Source organism: Mixophyes fleayi, unplaced genomic scaffold, assembly GCF_038048845.1.
Source record: "Mixophyes fleayi isolate aMixFle1 unplaced genomic scaffold, aMixFle1.hap1 Scaffold_1753, whole genome shotgun sequence".
Classification (NCBI taxonomy): Eukaryota; Metazoa; Chordata; class Amphibia; order Anura; family Limnodynastidae; genus Mixophyes; species Mixophyes fleayi.
In genome coordinates, this window is record NW_027446071.1 from 14,204 (window position 1) to 27,861 (window position 13,658).

The 13,658-nt window shown below is 38.6% G+C and overlaps 1 long non-coding RNA gene across 1 annotated transcript; it reads right to left on the bottom strand.

The window, feature by feature from the left end:
- Positions 1-4,708: 4,708 nt before the first annotated feature.
- On the bottom strand, positions 4,709-8,601 carry LOC142118563 (uncharacterized). The gene is made up of 2 exons (XR_012683097.1): positions 8,427-8,601; positions 4,709-8,297 (listed from the first exon to the last, which is right to left on the bottom strand). It is a non-coding gene; the product is annotated as an uncharacterized LOC142118563 (long non-coding RNA).
- Between the last annotated feature and the right edge of the window lie 5,057 nt (positions 8,602-13,658).

A 13,658-nucleotide genomic window follows, 5' to 3' on the forward strand; every position in this document is an offset into this window, starting at 1 on the left:
CTTTACATTCTACTTTGTCTTCCCTTTCTTTTACATTCTCCTTTGTCTTTCTTTTCTTTTACATTCTCCTTTGTCTTCCCTTTCTTTTACATTCTACTTTGTCTTCCTTTTCTTTTACATTCTCCTTTGTCTTCCCTTTCTTTTACATTCTCCTTTGTCTTCCCTTTCTTTTACATTCTCCTTTGTCTTCCCTTTCTTTTACATTCTCCTTTGTCTTCCCTTTCTTTTACATTCTCCTTTGTCTTCCATTTCTTTTACATTCTCCGTTGTCTTCCTTTTCTTTTACATTCTACTTTGTCTTCCCTTTCTTTTACATTCTCCTTTGTCTTCCATTTCTTTTACATTCTCCTTTGTCTTTCCTTTTTTCTTTTACATTCTACTTTGTCTTCCCTTTCTTTTACATTCTCCTTTGTCTTCCCTTTCTTTTACATTCTCCGTTGTCTTCCCTTTCTTTTACATTCTCCTTTGTCTTCCCTTTCTTTTACATTCTCCTTTGTCTTTCCTTTCTTTTACATTCTCCTTTGTCTTCCCTTTCTTTAACATTCTCCTTTGTCTTCCCTTTCTTTTACATTCTCCGTTGTCTTCCCTTTCTTTTACATTCTCCTTTGTTTTCCTTTTCTTTACATTCTCTTTTGTCTTCCCTTTCCTTTACATTCTACTTTGTCTTCCTTTTCTTTTACATTCTCCTTTGTCTTCCCTTTCTTTTACATTCTCCGTTGTCTTCCCTTTCTTTTACATTCTCCTTTGTCTTCCCTTTCTTTTACATTCCCCTTTGTCTTCCCTTTCTTTTACATTCTCCGTTGTCTTCCCTTTCTTTTACATTCTCCTTTGTCTTCCCTTTCTTTTACATTCTCCGTTGTCTTCCCTTTCTTTTACATTCTCCTTTGTCTTCCCTTTCTTTTACATTCTCCTTTGTCTTCCCTTTCTTTTACATTCTCCTTTGTCTTCCCTTTCCTTTACATACTACTTTGTCTTCCCTTTCTTTTACATTCTCCTTTGTCTTTCTTTTCTTTTACATTCTCCTTTGTCTTCCCTTTCTTTTACATTCTACTTTGTCTTCCTTTTCTTTTACATTCTCCTTTGTCTTCCCTTTCTTTTACATTCTCCTTTGTCTTCCCTTTCTTTTACATTCTCCTTTGTCTTCCCTTTCTTTTACATTCTCCTTTGTCTTCCCTTTCTTTTACATTCTCCTTTGTCTTCCATTTCTTTTACATTCTCCGTTGTCTTCCTTTTCTTTTACATTCTACTTTGTCTTCCCTTTCTTTTACATTCTCCTTTGTCTTCCATTTCTTTTACATTCTCCTTTGTCTTTCCTTTTTTCTTTTACATTCTACTTTGTCTTCCCTTTCTTTTACATTCTCCTTTGTCTTCCCTTTCTTTTACATTCTCCGTTGTCTTCCCTTTCTTTTACATTCTCCTTTGTCTTCCCTTTCTTTTACATTCTCCTTTGTCTTTCCTTTCTTTTACATTCTCCTTTGTCTTCCCTTTCTTTAACATTCTCCTTTGTCTTCCCTTTCTTTTACATTCTCCGTTGTCTTCCCTTTCTTTTACATTCTCCTTTGTTTTCCTTTTCTTTACATTCTCTTTTGTCTTCCCTTTCCTTTACATTCTACTTTGTCTTCCTTTTCTTTTACATTCTCCTTTGTCTTCCCTTTCTTTTACATTCTCCGTTGTCTTCCCTTTCTTTTACATTCTCCTTTGTCTTCCCTTTCTTTTACATTCTCCTTTGTCTTCCATTTCTTTTACATTCTCCTTTGTCTTCTCTTTCTTTACATTCTCCATTGTCTTCCTTTTCTTTACATTCTCCTTTGTCTTCCCTTTCTTTTACATTCTCCTTTGTCTTCCCTTTCTTTAACATTCTCCTTTGTCTTCCCTTTCTTTTACATTCTCCTTTGTATTCCCTTTCTTTTACATTCTCCTTTGTCTTCCCTTTCTTTTTCTTTCTCCATTGTCTTCCCTTTCTTTTACATTCTCCTTTGTCTTCCTTTTCTTAACATTCTCCTTTGTCTTCCTTTTCTTAACATTCTCCTTTGTCTTCCCTTTCTTTTACATTCTCCTATGTATTCCCTTTCTTTAACATTCTCCTTTGTCTTCCCTTTCTTTCACATTCTCCTTTCTCTTCCCTTTCTTTTACATTCTCCTTTGTCTTCCCTTTCTTTTACATTCTCCTTTGTCTTCCCTTTCCTTTACATTCTACTTTGTCTTCCCTTTCTTTTACATTCTCCTTTGTCTTCCTTTTCCTTTACATTCTACTTAGTCTTCCCTTTCTTTTACATTCTCCTTTGTCTTCCCTTTCTTTTACATTCTCCTTTGTCTTTCCTTTCTTTTACATTCTCCTTTGTCTTCCCTTTCTTTTACATTCTTCTTTGTCTTCCCTTTTTTTTACATTCTCCGTTGTCTTTCCTTTTTTTTTACATTCTCCTTTGTCTTCCCTTTCTTTTACATTCTCCGTTGTCTTCCCTTTTCTTTACATTCTCCTTTGTCTTCCCTTTCTTTTACATTCTCCTCTGTCTTTCCTTTCTTTTACATTCTCCTTTGTCTTCCCTTTCTTTTACATTCTCCTTTGTCTTCCCTTTCTTTTACATTCTCCTTTGTCTTCCCTTTCTTTTACATTCTCCGTTGTCTTCCCTTTCTTTTACATTCTCCTTTGTTTTCCTTTTCTTTACATTCTCATTTGTCTTCCCTTTCCTTTACATTCTACTTTGTCTTCCTTTTCTTTTACATTCTCCTTTGTCTTCCCTTTCTTTTACATTCTCCTTTGTCTTTCCTTTCTTTTACATTCTCCTTTGTCTTCCCTTTCTTTTACATTCTCCTTTCTCTTCCCTTTCCTTTACATTCTACTTTGTCTTCCCTTTCCTTTACATTCTACTTTGTCTTCCCTTTCCTTTACATTCTACTTTGTCTTCCCTTTCTTTTACATTCTCCTTTGTCTTCCCTTTCTTTTACATTCTCCTTTGTCTTTCCTTTCTTTTACATTCTCCTTTGTCTTCCCTTTCTTTTACATTCTACTTTTTCTTCCTTTTCTTTTACATTCTCCTTTGTCTTCCCTTTCTTTTACATTCTCCTTTGTCTTCCCTTTCTTTTACATTCTCCTTTGTCTTCCCTTTCTTTTACATTCTCCGTTGTCTTCCCTTTCTTTTACATTCTCCTTTGTCTTTCCTTTCTTTTACATTCTCCTTTGTCTTCCCTTTCTTTTACATTCTCCTTTCTCTTCCCTTTCCTTTACATTCTACTTTGTCTTCCCTTTCCTTTACATTCTACTTTGTCTTCCCTTTCCTTTACATTCTACTTTGTCTTCCCTTTCTTTTACATTCTATTTTGTCTTCCCTTTCTTTTACATTCTCCTTTGTCTTTCCTTTCTTTTACATTCTCCTTTGTCTTCCCTTTCTTTTACATTCTACTTTGTCTTCCCTTTCTTTTACATTCTCCGTTGTCTTCCCTTTCTTTTACATTCTCCTTTGTCTTCCCTTTCTTTTACATTCTTCTTTGTCTTCCCTTTCTTTTACATTCTCCGTTGTCTTCCCTTTCTTTTACATTCTCCGTTGTCTTCCCTTTCTTTTACATTCTCCTTTGTCTTCCCTTTCTTTTACATTCTCCTTTGTCTTTCCTTTCTTTTACATTCTCCTTTGTCTTCCCTTTCTTTTACATTCTCCTTTGTCTTCCCTTTCCTTTACATTCTACTTTGTCTTCCCTTTCTTTTACATTCTCCTTTGTCTTTCTTTTCTTTTACATTCTCCTTTGTCTTCCCTTTCTTTTACATTCTACTTTGTCTTCCTTTTCTTTTACATTCTCCTTTGTCTTCCCTTTCTTTTACATTCTCCTTTGTCTTCCCTTTCTTTTACATTCTCCTTTGTCTTCCCTTTCTTTTACATTCTCCTTTGTCTTCCCTTTCTTTTACATTCTCCTTTGTCTTCCATTTCTTTTACATTCTCCGTTGTCTTCCTTTTCTTTTACATTCTACTTTGTCTTCCCTTTCTTTTACATTCTCCTTTGTCTTCCATTTCTTTTACATTCTCCTTTGTCTTTCCTTTTTTCTTTTACATTCTACTTTGTCTTCCCTTTCTTTTACATTCTCCTTTGTCTTCCCTTTCTTTTACATTCTCCGTTGTCTTCCCTTTCTTTTACATTCTCCTTTGTCTTCCCTTTCTTTTACATTCTCCTTTGTCTTTCCTTTCTTTTACATTCTCCTTTGTCTTCCCTTTCTTTAACATTCTCCTTTGTCTTCCCTTTCTTTTACATTCTTCGTTGTCTTCCCTTTCTTTTACATTCTCCTTTGTTTTCCTTTTCTTTACATTCTCTTTTGTCTTCCCTTTCCTTTACATTCTACTTTGTCTTCCTTTTCTTTTACATTCTCCTTTGTCTTCCCTTTCTTTTACATTCTCCTTTGTCTTCCCTTTCTTTTACATTCTCCTTTGTCTTCCCTTTCTTTTACATTCTCCTTTGTCTTCCATTTCTTTTACATTCTCCTTTGTCTTCTCTTTCTTTACATTCTCCATTGTCTTCCTTTTCTTTACATTCTCCTTTGTCTTCCCTTTCTTTTACATTCTCCTTTGTCTTCCCTTTATTTAACATTCTCCTTTGTCTTCCCATTCTTTTACATTCTCCTTTGTATTCCCTTTCTTTTACATTCTCCTTTGTCTTCCCTTTCTTTTTCTTTCTCCGTTGTCTTCCTTTTCTTTTACATTCTCCTTTGTCTTCCTTTTCTTAACATTCTCCTTTGTCTTCCCTTTCTTTTCCATTCTCCTTTGTATTCCCTTTCTTTAACATTCTCCTTTGTCTTCCCTTTCTTTCACATTCTCCTTTCTCTTCCCTTTCTTTCACATTCTCCTTTCTCTTCCCTTTCTTTTACATTCTCCTTTGTCTTCCCTTTCCTTTACATTCTACTTTGTCTTCCCTTTCCTTTACATTCTCCTTTGTATTCCCTTTCTTTTACATTCTCCTTTGTCTTCCCTTTCTTTTACATTCTTCTTTGTCTTCCCTTTTTTTTACATTCTCCGTTGTCTTCCCTTTCCTTTACATTCTCCTTTGTCTTCCCTTTCTTTTACATTCTCCTTTGTCTTCCCTTTCTTTTACATTCTCCTTTGTCTTTCCTTTTTTTTTACATTCTCCTTTGTCTTTCCTTTTTTTTTACATTCTCCTTTGTCTTCCCTTTCTTTTACATTCTCCGTTGTCTTCCCTTTCCTTTACATTCTCCGTTGTCTTCCCTTTCCTTTACATTCTCCTTTGTCTTTCCTTTCTTTTACATTCTCCTTTGTCTTCCCTTTCTTTTACATTCTCCTTTGTCTTCCCTTTCTTTTACATTCTCCTTTGTCTTCCCTTTCTTTTACATTCTCCGTTGTCTTCCCTTTCTTTTACATTCTCCTTTGTTTTCCTTTTCTTTACATTCTCATTTGTCTTCCCTTTCCTTTACATTCTACTTTGTCTTCCTTTTCTTTTACATTCTCCTTTGTCTTCCCTTTCTTTTACATTCTCCTTTGTCTTTCCTTTCTTTTACATTCTCCTTTGTCTTCCCTTTCTTTTACATTCTCCTTTCTCTTCCCTTTCCTTTACATTCTACTTTGTCTTCCCTTTCCTTTACATTCTACTTTGTCTTCCCTTTCCTTTACATTCTACTTTGTCTTCCCTTTCTTTTACATTCTCCTTTGTCTTCCCTTTCTTTTACATTCTCCTTTGTCTTTCCTTTCTTTTACATTCTCCTTTGTCTTCCCTTTCTTTTACATTCTACTTTGTCTTCCTTTTCTTTTACATTCTCCTTTGTCTTCCCTTTCTTTTACATTCTCCTTTGTCTTCCCTTTCTTTTACATTCTCCGTTGTCTTCCCTTTCTTTTACATTCTCCGTTGTCTTCCCTTTCTTTTACATTCTCCTTTGTCTTTCCTTTCTTTTACATTCTCCTTTCTCTTCCCTTTCTTTTACATTCTCCTTTCTCTTCCCTTTCCTTTACATTCTACTTTGTCTTCCCTTTCCTTTACATTCTACTTTGTCTTCCCTTTCCTTTACATTCTACTTTGTCTTCCCTTTCTTTTACATTCTATTTTGTCTTCCCTTTCTTTTACATTCTCCTTTGTCTTTCCTTTCTTTTACATTCTCCTTTGTCTTCCCTTTCTTTTACATTCTACTTTGTCTTCCCTTTCTTTTACATTCTCCGTTGTCTTCCCTTTCTTTTACATTCTCCTTTGTCTTCCCTTTCTTTTACATTCTCCTTTGTCTTCCCTTTCTTTTACATTCTCCGTTGTCTTCCCTTTCTTTTACATTCTCCTTTGTCTTCCCTTTCTTTTACATTCTCCGTTGTCTTCCCTTTCTTTTACATTCTCCTTTGTCTTCCCTTTCTTTTACATTCTCCTTTGTCTTCCCTTTCTTTTACATTCTCCTTTGTCTTCCCTTTCCTTTACATTCTACTTTGTCTTCCCTTTCTTTTACATTCTCCTTTGTCTTTCTTTTCTTTTACATTCTCCTTTGTCTTCCCTTTCTTTTACATTCTACTTTGTCTTCCTTTTCTTTTACATTCTCCTTTGTCTTCCCTTTCTTTTACATTCTCCTTTGTCTTCCCTTTCTTTTACATTCTCCTTTGTCTTTCCTTTCTTTTACATTCTCCTTTGTCTTCCCTTTCTTTTACATTCTCCTTTGTCTTCCCTTTCTTTTACATTCTCCTTTGTCTTCCCTTTCTTTTACATTCTCCGTTGTCTTCCCTTTCTTTTACATTCTCCTTTGTCTTCCCTTTCTTTTACATTCTCCTTTGTCTTCCCTTTCTTTTACATTCTCCTTTGTCTTCCCTTTCTTTTACATTCTCCTTTGTCTTTCCTTTCTTTTACATTCTCCTTTGTCTTCCCTTTCTTTTACATTCTCCTTTGTCTTTCCTTTCTTTTACATTCTCCTTTGTCTTCCCTTTCTTTTACATTCTACTTTGTCTTCCTTTTCTTTTACATTCTCCTTTGTCTTCCCTTTCTTTTACATTCTCCTTTGTCTTTCCTTTCTTTTACATTCTCGTTTTTCTTCCCTTTCTTTTACATTCTCCGTTGTCTTCCCTTTCTTTTACATTCTCCGTTGTCTTCCCTTTCTTTTACATTCTCCTTTGTCTTCCCTTTCTTTTACATTCTCCGTTGTCTTCCCTTTCTTTTACATTCTCCTTTGTCTTCCCTTTCTTTTACATTCTCCTTTGTCTTCCCTTTCTTTTACATTCTCCTTTGTATTCCCTTTCTTTTACATTCTCCTTTGTCTTCCCTTTCTTTTACATTCTACTTTGTCTTCCCTTTCTTTTACATTCTACTTTGTCTTCCCTTTCTTTTACATTCTCCTTTGTCTTCCCTTTCTTTTACATTCTCCTTTGTCTTTCCTTTCTTTTACATTCTCCGTTGTCTTCCCTTTCTTTTACATTCTCCTTTGTCTTCCCTTTCTTTTACATTCTCCGTTGTCTTCCCTTTCTTTTACATTCTCCTTTGTCTTCCCTTTCTTTTACATTCTCCTTTGTCTTCCCTTTCTTTTACATTCTCCTTTGTCTTTCCTTTCTTTTACATTCTCCTTTGACTTCCCTTTCTTTTACATTCTACTTTGTCTTCCTTTTCTTTTACATTCTCCTTTGTCTTCCCTTTCTTTTACATTCTCCATTGGCTTCCCTTTCTTTTACATTCTCCTTTGTCTTCCCTTTCTTTTACATTCTCCTTTGTCTTCCCTGTCTTTTACATTCTCCTTTGTCTTCCCTTTCTTTTACATTCTCCCTTGTCTTCCCTTTCTTTTACATTCTCCTTTGTCTTCCCTTTCTTTTACATTCTCCGTTGTCTTCCCTTTCCTTTACATTCTCCTCTGTCTTCCTTTTCTTTTACATTCTCCTCTGTCTTTCCTTTCTTTTACATTCTCCTCTGTCTTTCCTTTCTTTTACATTCTCCATTCTCTTCACTTTCTTTTACATTCTCCATTCTCTTCCCTTTCTTTTACATTCTCCCTTGTCTTCCCTTTCTTTTACATTCTCCTCTGTCTTTCCTTTCTTTTACATTCTCCTCTGTCTTTCCTTTCTTTTACATTCTCCATTCTCTTCACTTTCTTTTACATTCTCCATTCTCTTCCCTTTCTTTTACATTCTGCATTCTCTTCCCTTGCTTTTACTTACTTTTTCTTCTTTCTTTACTTACTTTTTCTTTACTTTCTTTTTCTTTTTTACTTTTTTTTTTTTCTTTTTTCTTTTTTAGATGAACTTTGGTGGATCAGGCGGAGTGGTTCTTTAGGGTCATGTTAGGTGACACTGGCAGCTGCACAGGTCACCTTGTTCATTATGACTAATGCTTCAGACGTTGGCGTCTGTAACCTGCAGCAACATAAAACAGCTTATTAGGTTAAAAAATCACTTTTTCATGGTAGACAGAACTTGTGGAGGAAATCTTGTACAACACTGGCGTAGAATATAATTTATACAGTAACTGGAACATATATTTACCTCTCCTTGTGCCTTTAGTAGTGGGCACAGGCTTCTTCTGCTTTCTGTATCTTATCCTCTTTCGGGATGACAGAGCCTGAGTTTTGGCAATAAGGCCCCTCTTTTGTTTGCTGTGATAGGCCATGGTTAAGGGCAAAAAAAAAAATAAAAAAAGAAAAAAAAAAAAAAAAAATGTGCCTTCAGCCAGGAGCAAATGACTTGTGGGCTCCCAGCCCCCTCTTTTATACCCTGAGACTACTGTGTCCTTTATGATGTTATATGGGTGGGGTTTGGGTGTGGTCTGGCCAATTGGTTGTGACATTGTCAGCTTGTCATGTGGGCGTGGCCAATATCCAGTCCTAAGGGTTATACTAAACATTAACATCTGAGCTCACAGCAACAATAAACCAGGTGACTGGAATATATGTTCCAGGAGAAGAAACAAAGAATCAAGCATTATATTTGGATTGTAAACACAATCACAAATGTTTGCAGATGGCAGAAAAAACAGCTCAAACACCTACATGTAGTGGGAGGGTTATTAGGTACAGTCAGGGTTTCCAACTGTCATTTAATTTATTGACCGTAAAATAACTGAATTTGCTACCAGTCAAGGGGGGCTTTGTTCTAATGTCATCTCTGCGGATAATGCTACTTTCAATGATCGGCCAAACTACCATTCTTATTGAAGCACGCAATGATACAGTGGACGTTGAGCTGGACAACATCACGGGGGAAATTTAATTGACTGTGTTACTCATGAGATTAAAGCGGCCTATTATTGTTACTAGGGTAATAGTGAGCATTATTACAGTTAGTTCGGAAATGTCAAAGCTCAATTTTACTCTATTTTATTTTTTGCTGATTTTTGCTCACAGCTCTGAGTAATGCAGTCAATTGAATTCCCACCTCACCCCAAATGTCTTATCAAAGACATTGAACATAAATTATAGCAAAAAAACATTGAGACTCCAACCGCGTTCTCCTCCAGTTACCACTGACCTTCTCAATCCGATAAGCAGTGTAGGATCAAAATGTTCTATGTAGTCATAGACTTCATTCTGTTTTGGTCTTCATTGTCGATTTACTTCATTGGAAGTAATTTGTAACTTGCTTAAGTTTCTTGGGGAGTTTCACAAAATGAGTAAAGGAGACCTGTGCTCCGGCGGTGAAAAGTTTCAGCAACAATATAAGAAAGATATTGCCCAACATTTCAGTGACAAAATAGTTTTCCTAAAGTCAATTTATAACACTAACTTTTAGTTAGAATGAAAGCCATGGGAACTTCTTACAGAAATCCTCGAACTAGGACTCTCTGGGGAGTTTCCCAACATCACAATTTATTTGCACATTTTCCTCAGTTTTCCAGCATTTGTTACTCCTGGTGAATGAACGTTCTGTGTGCTGAAGAATATAAAAAACTATCATCGCTCAACTATGGGGCAAGAGCGATAAAATGGGCTCACCATGCTCAATATAACTGTGGTGTGGCACGAAAGTTTGATTTTTCAAAATTGATTGCTGCTTTTGCAAAAAATAAAAAAGCTTGAAAAACACTTCTAAGTTGAAATCTCCAATAATCCAGTACATCAGTATACATATACTGTATTTCTTCGCTAATTCTAATAAGGTTAATCATTCAAATCAATTTAAAATACATTTATTTTTGTATTTTGTACATCTTTATCAGAATCCCTGCTATACTTTTATCTTTGACGATATAAAAGTGTCCAATAGAATATGGTGGAAATTCATGTCCCTCACTCTGGAAGTGGTTGGTATCTCTGGGGATTTCCTTACAGGCAATAATATTTGCTCTTTATTCAGGATATAGTAAAAGGGTCATCCAGAGAGGCCAAAACGCTGTGGACAGCAGAGACAGAGGTACCCTCATTTTTCCCCCCCATCAAATAAATAAGTCAGCTGACGCCAAAATAAGGATGGTTGGAAGATTTCGCACTGAATGGCAGGAAATAGCAAAGGTCTTTCAGAAGATTGGCACATCTTGTAACTAAAGCTGGGTACACACTACAGAAATTTCTACCAACTTTTTATGCCGAGCGATTTTACATGCGACCGATGGTCCGATCGCTCGGTCCATGGACTGCATACACACTAGCCTTGTTTAGGACGATAAAATGAAGAGCGGACGTCCCTTTAGCGACTTTTTACAGCCATGTTGTCGTGAGCAATGACTGTAATTTCGTACTCACTGTTGTGGATCGGTCGGAAGTTTATACACACTACAGAGCGGAAACGAGATTGGAATGAAAATATTAAACGGTACGACCAACCAAATGAGGCGACAATCGTCCATTTGGGCAGACTTTCGACCATCGTGTCACTGCACACACTGACCCGACTTTAGAACGAGCGGTCGTATGTCGGCTGTTTGAGCCGATCATTGGACGTAAGCAATGTAGTGTGTACCCAGCTTTAGTCATTGTTCTTAGCCATCCTCCTATGGATCATTATCTCCATAAAACAAAGATGATGACGATTGCAAAAGCTCTCTGGTTGGCAAATAAGTATGGCTACCGATTTGTCACAGCTCCTAACAGGCCATGTCGTGGCAGGGGCTGGGGGGAGGGGAGATGTCATAGTGCACAGAGCAGATACCAGAGGCTCACAGACAGGGGACAGGGGTGTTAATGTACTGAAAACCACAACGTTTATTGTTCATTATTAAATAAATACATATAAAGATTTGTACAATCTGTCTTCAAGGTTTCCTCAATAGAACATTGGATAAATACAAATAAAATACTATACCATGTTTAATACAGCATCTGGTACAGTAAAACATTGACCAATTGTGTTCTCACTGCTATTAAAATGCATTGAATGAGCAGAGCCGGATTTACACCTCATGGGGCCCTAGGCAAGATATTGGTTTGGGCCCCCCCTTCACACACACAGTGGCCCCTCACACACACATAATACACGGACACAGTGGCCCCTCACACACACATAATACACTATTAATATACTACCCCACAGGGCCGGATTAACCGCTAGGCAACCTAGGCACCTAGCGGCTCTCTGGGGGCCCAGATGGGGGGGACAAAATATTAAAAAAAAATTGGCCCCTCCCCCATCTCGCGCAGAGGGGGAGGTGTGTTAGAGCTAGGGGCAGAAGCTGTAGTGGCACTGTAACTGTAGGCACCTCAATATGACATCACATGGTCATGTGGTCACAGCGGTCACATGGTACAGGAGCTCCATCACTTCTTTCGGTTCCTGTAAAAAAAAAGGTAAGTGTGTGTGTGTAGCTGCAGGGCACAAGGGGGCATGTGTGATGGAAGCTGCTCTGGCACAAGGGGGGCATGACTGATGGAAGATGCAGGGCACGGGGGGGCATATGTGATGGAAGCTGCTCTGGCACAGGGGGGGCATGTGTGATGGAAGCTGCTCTGGCACAGGGGGGGCATGTGTGATGGAAGCTGCTCTGGCACAGGGGGGGCATGTGTGATGGAAGCTGCTCTGGCACAAGGGGGGCATGTATGATGGAAGTTGCTCTGGCACAGGGGGGGCATGTGTGATGGAAGTTGCTCTGGCACAAGGGGGGCATGTGTGATGGAAGTTGCTCTGGCACAAGGGGGGCATGTGTTATGGAAGATGCAGGGCACAGGGGGGGCATATGTGATGGAAGCTGCTCTGGCACAGGGGGGCATGTGTGATGGAAGTTGCTCTGGCACAGGGAGAGCATGTGTGATGGAAGCTGCTCTGGCACAGGGGGGGCATATGTGATGGAAGCTACAGGGCACAGGTGGGACATGTGTGATGGAAGCTGCTCTGGCACAAGGGGGGGCATGTGTGATGGAAGCTGCTCTGGCACAAGGAGAGCATGTGTGATGGAAGCTGCTCTGGCACGGGGGGGCATATATGATGGAAGCTACAGGGCACAGGTGGGGCATGTGTGATGAAAGCTACAGGGCACAGGGGGCGCATGTGTGATGGAAGATGCAGGGCACAGTGGGCACATGTGTGATGGAAGCTGCTCTGGCACAAGGGGGGCATGTGTGATGGAAGTTGCTCTGGCACAAGGGGGGCATATGTGATGGAAGCTGCTCTGGCACAGGGGGGCATGTGTGATGGAAGCTGCTCTGGCACAGGGGGGGCATATGTGATGGAAGTTGCTCTGGCACAGGGGGGCATGTGTGATGGAAGTTGTTCTGGCACAAGGGGGGCATATGTGATGGAAGTTGCTCTGGCACAAGGGGGGGCATGTGTGATGGAAGCTGCAGGGCATAGAGGGGGCATGTGGGGCTAAAGGTGCTGGGCAGAAAGGGGGCATGTGAGATATAAGTCTGTTCCCCACACGGCCCATCCGCAGCCAATAATACCCTTACAACACTCTCAAGCCTTTCTTTGATATTCCCCATGACACGTGCTCATTATCTAATCCCTCACATGACCCGCTGCCTCAATCCTGACACCTCTCTTACCTCAAAATGAAAAGAGGCACCCTTTATATTAATATAATATGTGTGTGTGAGGGGCCGGTGTATTTATATGATGTGTGTGTATGAGGGGCTGTTTGTGGGAGGGAAATAAGTTTATTTTTTAAATGGTAACACTATTAATTTAATGTTGGAGCTGGTTGGAGGGACATAGGTCTATTTATTAAATGTGTATGCAATTAGTTTAATGTTTTGGTTGGAGCGAGGTCTACTTGTAAAATGTGGGTGCTATATTGATTTAACACTGGGGCTGGTTGTACTTTACTAAATTTCGTGTACCCATTTTATTTTCCAAATAGGGCCTCCAACATTCCAGGATCCAGACAAGCAGCAGCTGATCTAAAGACACAGCAGCCACAAGCCGTGAAAGTGACGAGAAAAGGTAGGAGAGAGCAGGGCAGTCTGCCAACTATCCTGAATCTGGTGGGATTTATATTATGATGAGGTCTGACTTGTTTAAATGTTGCACTATGGGATTCATGCAGAAGACTGACATATTAACATGATTATTACATTCCAGCGGTTTTTCATGTTTCTGTAGGTAGAGGGCTGCAGTCAGTAACTGTAGTGGCGGTCGGTCTGTGACGTGGTAGTGATAGGAGACTGCTGTTTTTTTATTACTGGGCTTGCTAACCATGAACTGCAGTTTCTTGACATATTAATTATGATTAATACCTAAGTTTAGTTAAAGATAAAGTACAATTTGTGTGAATTGAAAGGTAAGCAGTGGTGGAAGTGGGGTGTATATGGTAGTAGGCCATACCGCTACTTCTCGTACTGCCTTCATTTT